Raw genomic sequence first — 8,297 nt, forward strand, 5'->3', positions numbered from 1 at the left:
GCATCCTATAAAGACAGGGTCACAGGGCCTATAGAGCACAAGGAGGACAGTGCATTGCTTCTGGACAGAATGGTAGTTGATATATTCGCTGAGAGTTGGAGAGCAAAAACAACCTTGGGAGAGAAGGGTTGAAGCAAGTTTTGAATACTGTGTAGGATTTGATAATAGGGAAATAGGTGACACTGAACTCCAGAGGGATTTGGTTACCTGTAGAGTTAGCTAACCTTGGCATATACTATCTGTTGTCAGGGACCAGATGCTAGTTAATTCTACACCAGTCACGACAATCAGAAGATCTCCAAGCATTTCCAATGTTACCTGACAGGCACCACAGCACCTCCACTCCACCCAATAACAACAGATAGGGCGCCCCACCTCTGGGACAAGGAATATTTAAATTGGACCAGGGCAGAAAGCCCTTTCATGATCTTAGTCTCTGTCACATGTGGATTGCTTTTTCCAAGGTCTTTTGTTCATTTCCTTTTTATGAGAACGCCGACCTGAAATCTTTAAGAGTGTGACACTGCCTGGTAACTCAAGCAAGGGGTGAGCTAGCATCATATCACGACGCTGAACCAGGCAAAGATGCTCACGCAGGTGAATGTAGCCATACTGGCAACTGTGGTCAGGGAAGTATTTTTTAACTTGAAGAAATGTGGTAGGGAGGCCTAACAAGTACACAGGCCATTCCAAAGCTTCCCTGCGGCTGAGAATTGAAGTATATAAAGACTTAAACCAAGGATGTCATACACGAGATAAAGGGGAGTGGGCAAGCAAATTGTGTGCAGGAAGGACAAGGGCTCAGAGCAAGGACAGCACAACTGAACCAGCGCCGAGGAAAAGTGTCTCTGAGAAGCTGAGTCTCTGCACGGATGACAGAGGGTTGAGCTGGGCCGTTGGTACTTCAGATTATGGAGAGGATGTGTGTGGTGAGTGGCCAAGCTGAGTATGGAGTCACATGTGGTAAAGAAGGTGAGAGCGTGCAGACGTTCATCAGTCTCCTCACACAGAAGAACATAACAAGGGGGAAGGCCTTGCACAACTTGGCTTTTTATGCTTTTGTTGTTTGTCTTTTGTCTCTTTGAGGCATGTAGGTGAATAAGCTCTGATTCTCGATTCTTAACTCTGCACTGAGAGTTCAGTGGGACCCTTTAAAAGCCCCCAGGAGAATAAATAGCTCCCTTCCTCCAATGCTCTAAACCACTTCCCCTTTCCAGGGAGGAAATACAGACAAAGCAAGGGCCTGAGGGCCTCTCCCCAGCTGACAGCCTGCACTGCAGTTACTAAGCTGGTGAACATCCCATTGTCATTTGAGAAAGCCAGCTGCAGAGCTAGATAGAGTGAGCTTGTCTTTTCAACCCCAAGACTGTAATTATGCTAAAATGGGATCTTGCAGCAGTGGATATAAAGAGAAGCCTTGGAATATGTCTCCCACACTAAACAACTTCATGGTTGAAAGGAAGCAATTACTGAGAACAAGATGAGGCGAAGTAGAAAGGCATAACTTTCCAACTTCTCTAACTTAGTATTGACAGGATTGTGCTGACCTCAAAGATTGTCCCCCCTCTTCCTGCCAAAGCCATAACTTCAGTTTTCTGCTTTTGGATGGAGTGGAGATAATTTTTAAAAATTAACTCCTCCCAGGGCTGCAAAGACAGCTGAGTTGGTAAAGTGCTCATCACAGAAACATGAGGACCTACTAGGTGTGGTGGCGCACGCCTGTGACTCCAGCACTCAGGAGGCAGAGGCAGCTGAATCTCTTAGTTCAAGGCCTGCCTACTCTATAGCTCAAGTTCCACTACAGTCAATCACGGTTACACAGAAAAACTGTCTTGAAAATCCAAAAATAAATAAATAAAAATAAACACAAACAACCTGCATGCTAGTATGTGCATATAATCTCAGTGCTGGGAAGGCAGAGTCAGGTCAGTTGATCCCTGGGACTTTCTGGCTACCTAGCATACATAGCCTAATCAGTGAGTCCCACGTTCCAACTAGAGACCCTGTCTCAAAAATTAAGATAGATAGTGTCAAAACAGGAACGATACCTGAGAACACACACACACACATACACACACACACACCCCTCCTCCTCTTCCTCCTCCCTCCTCAACTGAAAGCAACTTCCTTGAGTGACTTAAGAGTAACTAAACACAACAGTTGTTGTGTTTAGTTATCCATAGCACTAAGACTTGGCAAGAATTAACCAGGAAAGTTCTCTGGTATATAATGAATCGGCACTATCTTTTTTTTTTTGTTTTGTTTTTTCGAGACAGGGTTTCTATGTATAGCCTTGGCTGTCCTGGAACTCACTCTGTAGACCAGGCTGGCCTCGAACTCAGAAATCCGCCTGCCTCTGCCTCCCAAGTGCTGGGATTAAAGGCGTGTGCCACCACTGCCCAGCTTACTATCTTCTTTTTAATGTATTTATTTATTTATTTATCTACTTATTTATTTATTTATTATATGTAAGTGTACCATAGCTGTCTTCAGATACCCCATAAGAGGCATCAGATCTCATTGTGAGCCACCATATTGTTGCTGGGATTTGAACTCAGGACCTCTGGAAGAGCAGTCAGTGCTCTTAACCACTGAGTCATCTCACCAGCCCCACTATCTTCTTTTTTAAAATTTCATTTTAGAAATATTTTAGGGAAGCCTGTGAAGTAAAAGAAAAAAAAAGGTGTATATTGTTCAAGATGGAACCAAGGGCATCATGCATGCCAGGCTCCATGTCTGCTCTACCTGCTGAGGTTGCCACTGTGAAGCTGGAATTCAGATTCTGTGAGGAGAGAGTATGTGTGAAAACAGAAGAACCTGAGGATTCCTAACTCTTCTTCATTTCCCGAGGGAGACAGTGGCAGAAGCAGGAAACTAGAGACAGGATAATGCCTGATATGAGAAACTGCAAATTAGAACCACCCACAGCAGCCCACTGCCTCCTCATTCCTACTTTGCTGCCTGCAATTAAAAATGTGCACCCTGCAGAAGACAGCTTCCTGAACAGAACACAAATCCCACAGGCACTAAGATCAACAATAAATAATAATAATAAACAATAATAAACGGGACCTCATGAAACTGAAAAGCTTCTGTAAGGCAAAGGACACTGTTAAAAGGACAAAATGTTAACCTTCACAATAAGAAAAGATCTTCACCAACCCCACATATGACAGAGGGTTGATATCCAAAATTTATAAAGAACTTAAGAAACTAGAAATCAACAAAGCAAATAATACAATTTTAAAACTAAGTACAGCCGGGCAGTTGTGGCGCATGCCTTTAATCCCAGCACTTGGGAGGCAGAGGCAGGCGGATTTCTGAGTTTGAGGCCAGCCTGGTCTACAGAGTGAGTTCCAGGACAGCCAGGGCTACACAGAGAAACCCTGTCTCGAAAAACAAACAAACAAACAAACAAAAACAGACCAAAAAAACCCCAAAAACTAAGTACATATCTAAACAGAAAATTCTCAACAGAGGAATTTCTAATACTGAGAAGCACTTAAAGAAATGTTCAGCCTTAGCCATCAGGGAAAATCAAATCAAAACAACTCTGAGATTCTACCTTACACTCATCAGAATAGTTAAGATCAAAAACTCAAGCAACAGCTCATGCTGGTGAGAATGTGGAGCAAGGGGAACACTCCTCCAATGCTGGTGGGAGTAAAAACGTGTACAACCATTTTGGAAATTAATTTGGTTTCTCAAAAAAACTAAGAATCAATCATACCTTAAGACCCAGATATACCACTTCTAAGCATATACCCAAAAGATGCTCTACCATACCACAATGACACTGACACAACTATGTTCTTAGCAGCTTTATTCATAATAGCTAGAAACTGGAAACAACCTAGATACTCCTAAACTGAAGAATAGATGAAGAAAATGTGATATATTTATATGATAGAGTATTACTTAGCTGCTGTTAAAAACAATGACAGCATGAAATTTGCTGGCCAACAGAAAGAACTAGAAACAATCATCCTAAGTAAAGTAATACAAACTCAGAAAGACAAACATAGTATGTACTTACTTATAAGTTGATATTAGCCATGAAAAATAATCATGCTACAACCTACAGACCTAATGCCAAGTCTTGCATGGCTGGAGAAGGGAGGGCAGGACACGCGCTTTGAATACAGGAGCAGAGCCAGCAAGGCATGGGCCTCCAAGAATGTTGTTGCTTGCTAGGTGTAAGGCTTGTTTGTATAATTATTTATATATTTTACTTCATGTTTCTCCTTTGGGAAATGTTCTCCCTGCTAAGGTTAATGACTCTATGATAACTAGGAACAATATGATTCCAGGAAGTGAAAATGTATCTATGTTCTTCAGCAAAATGGTAAACACTGTGACCTTCAAGACAGCCCTTAAGGTTGTGGGAAAGAACTCTGAAAACATGAGTTCAAGAATATATAAACAGGATTTCTCAACTATGCAAAATATAAGGATGCAATATAAATTGTATGAGGGGCTTCATAGACCTAAAAAAAAAACCAGAGGCAGATGCACTAATGAGCCAACTTATCAGAAATATATTAAGGAAAAGATTTAGGGAGTGGTGATCTCAGGGCAAGATCCCACCCAGCTGAGCTTATTGTTTGTGCTTACAAAGGCAGGCAGATTTCTGAGTTCAAGGCCAGCCTGGGTTGATTGATATTCATGGGAGACCTGCCTTTTCTGAGTTTAGGTCCAACCGTGGTAGAAATGGTGATCTCAAGGTGGGATCTAACCAAGCTATGTTATTGTTTGTGTTTACAAAGACAGGAGATCTCTGAGTTCATTCACTATGCTTAAAAAAATGCACTTGCTGTCCTTTTCTAAGAATCTTTGTGCTAAGGTCATAAAATGCTGATTTGTGAGATAATCAAAAGGGAACCAGGGGGAAATGACTGAATTGATATGTGAACAAAAGACTGGGATTTGTTCTATAAGAGAGAGCTACTTAGAAAGCTAACACACCTCTTTTAGTATTTTTCTCTCAGGTTTTCTGACTTTGGTCAGAAAACACAAGAGTTGTTTAGGGAGCTATCTTGAGCAGATTACAGGGATGTCAGCTTGCACCCCATCATTGACTTTGAGTGGTTTTTTTTCTGCCCTTCTCAAACATTCCTTCCTCAGGACCTTTATCAAACCAAGGCTGGTGCTTGGCATCCAAAGAAGATAAGCAAGAAGAATGGCTCAAGATGTGTGAATCTCACTGAGAAAGGGAAATAGAATAGACATTGTGGATGGATGGGGGAAGGGACAAGATAGAGGTGGGAGTGGGGATGGGAACAGAAGGATCAAGTGTGGGATGGATGGAGGGAGAGAGTACTGGGAGAGACAACTGGAATGGGGTGGGTGCCATCTCTGGAATGAGCTAGAAACCTAGTGCAATGGAAACTCCCAGGAATCTAGGAATCCAGGAATGAGGGTGACCATGGCTAAGACACCTGTTAATGGGGGATATGAAGCCTGAACCAGACATCTCCTGTAATCAGGCAAGACTTCCAGTGGAGAGAATGGGACTCCACCCTAGCCATAAAACCTTTGACCTACAATGTGCCCTGCATACAAGGGTTATGTCCTGCATACCCCTGTACTGGAGTAAAGATGGTGCAGAAATTGAGGGAGTGGCCAACCAATAACTGGTTCAGTGTGAGGCCCATGCTGTGAGAGGGAGCCCACCCCTGACATTGCTAATGATATTCTGTTACATTTGTAGACAAGAGCTTAGCATAATTGTCATCAGAGAGGCTTCACCCAGGAACTGATTGAAACAGATGCAAAAACCCACAACCAAACACTAGGCAAAGCTTGGGGGAATCCTGCAGAAGAAGAGCAGGAAGGGGTATAAGGGACAGAGGGGTCAAGCACATGACAAGAAAACCTATGGAATCAACTAACCACAGCTCATAGGGGCTCACAGAGACTGAGCCAGCAACCAGGGAGCCTGCATGAGACGGAACTAGGTAGCCCGTCTGCACACATGTTACAGTTATATAGCTTGATCTTCATGTAGAATTTGTAACAGTGGGAACAGGAGCTGTCTCTGACTTTGCTGCCCACCTTTGAGACCCTTTCCTCTTACTGGGTTGCCTCATCTAGCTTTAATAGGGGACGATGCACCTAGTCTTACTGCAACTTTATATGCCAGGGTTGGTTGATGTCCACAGGCAGCCTGTCCTTTTCTGAAGAGAAACAGAAGAGACGTGAATGGGGGGAGGGAAGGGTTGAGGGGAACTGGGAGGAAAGGAGGGAGGGGAAACTGTAATTGGGTTGTGAAATAAATAATTTAAATAAAAAATAAATAAATTGCAATCTAAAAAATAAACAACAACAAACAAGGAAACCCCCCCCCCCCAGAGTGCACCCTGAAGTCACCATTGCCAGAGTGTATTGTTAAGTAAAGGCAAGAGAGGGCTTGAGAACAAATGGTTCCAGGTTGGCCCCAACTAGGTAGATAACTTGGGTCTGTTAATCATTCTAGAACCCCAAAGATCAAATTATACCTAAATTATGCTGGTGGTTTGCTAGTCATTTTTCATCTCTGGAACGAAATATCCAGAAGAAACCATTTGAGTGGAGGAAAGATTTATTTTGGCTCACAGCTTCAGAATTTCAATCTGCATTTGGTTGCTCCATTGTTTCTGGGCTGTGGCAAGGCAGAGCAAAGTTGCACACCTCGTGGAAGACAGAAAACAAGAGGGTAGGGGCAGAGGAAGGGTCTAGGGACAAGAGTCAGTCTTCCAAAGGCATAGCGTCACTGTGAGGCCTTGCCTCCTACTGGTCCAGCCATCTGTAAACTCATTAATGGATGAGTGATATGAGCTCCTTTGTGATGCAGTTCTCAAAAGTTCATCAACTGGCAACCAGTCTATTAACATACAAATTTAAATCCTAACAAATGACCATTTTCAGAGCTGTTTGCTACTAGCCTGTGGGTGATAGCCAAGGCCAACATAAGAAACAGAACAGGAAGCTGGGCAGTGGTGGCTCATGCCTTTAATCCCAGCACTTGGGAGGCAGGAGCAGGTGGATTTCTGAGTTCGAGGCCAGTCTGGTCTACAGAGTGAGTTCCAGGACAGCCAAGGCTATACAGAGAAACCCTGTCTCATAAAAAAAAAAAAAAAAAAAAAAAGAAAGAAAGAAAGAAAAGGAAAAAAAGAAGAAGAAACAGGACAGGAAGTACTGAGAAGAAAGAATGAAAAATGTTATCATGAGGTTAAAATCATTTGCTGCTCTTGCAGGGCATCAGATTTCAGTTCCCAGCTCTCATACAGTGTGACTCACAATTGTGATTCTCCCTTGTCCCAGGGATACCAGACAAACGTGTGGGCCAAATACTTATGCCCATAAAATAAATGAATCATTAAATTATTTTTTTATAAGAAAAAAGGAATCCTAGAAATTTTAAGACAAAGAAGGGACAGATGGGAGCTTTCAGGAAGGAAGTCAGAGCCAATTATAAACACACCTGAGGCCATAGACTCTGACGCAACAGCAAGTCTTACAATGAGTAAACCAGGAGAATTTTTTTTTTTTAACTAAACAAAGGAATTTCCATCCATGTACAGTGCAGTCATTACAAAGGTGACACTGCTCTGAATGAGAGGACATGGAAGTTTGTCTAAAATGTTTTGGTGAGAGGAGAGGGGAGAGGGGAGAGGGGAGAGGGGAGAGGGGAGAGGGGAGAGGGGAGAGGGGAGAGGGGAGAGGGGAGAGGGGAGAGGGGAGAGGGGAGAGGGGAGAGGGGAGAGGGGAGAGGGGAGAGGGGAGAGGGGAGAGGGGAGAAGGGAGAGAGAGAAGACAAGATGCAAAATAGTACAGGAAGTATTATAATAAACAGTGATAGGTATGTGTTTCTCTGTGTGTGATAAGGAGAAGAGCTGGAATTATGGGTATGTTTTCTATATTCTTTACTTCTTTAATATTTTACATGACAGTTATGTTTTCCATTCCAAGTTCATAAAAAGTATAGTAAAATCTGATTTAAAAAAAAAAACACCTTAGGACTAAAAAAAATGTTAAGAATATTTTTGACCTCATAAAAATTTTTAGCTGGGCAGTGGTGGCGCACGCCTTTAATTCCAGCACTTGGGAGGCAGAGGCAGGTGGACTTCTGAGTTCGAGGCCAGCCTGGTCTACAGAGTGAGTTCCAGGACAACCAGGACTACACAGAGAAACCCTGTCTTGAAAAACCAAACAGAAAAAGAAAAAAATTTTAAAGCCTGTTTCCTTTAGACTGAAATTTAAAAAAAAAGTTACAAAAATGGAACTGAAAGCTCTCAGGTTTGTACAGGAATGAATAT

The 8,297-nt window shown here is 42.7% G+C and overlaps 1 non-coding gene across 1 annotated transcript; it reads left to right on the forward strand.

Moving 5' to 3' along the window:
• The first annotated feature begins 4,954 nt into the window (after positions 1-4,954).
• Positions 4,955-5,016, forward strand: LOC117720280 (U7 small nuclear RNA). Its single transcript, XR_004608295.1, has one exon. It is a non-coding gene; the product is annotated as a U7 small nuclear RNA (small nuclear RNA).
• The last annotated feature ends 3,281 nt before the right edge of the window (positions 5,017-8,297 follow it).

Source organism: Arvicanthis niloticus, chromosome 14 (genome assembly GCF_011762505.2).
Source record: "Arvicanthis niloticus isolate mArvNil1 chromosome 14, mArvNil1.pat.X, whole genome shotgun sequence".
Lineage (NCBI taxonomy): Eukaryota > Metazoa > Chordata > Mammalia > Rodentia > Muridae > Arvicanthis > Arvicanthis niloticus.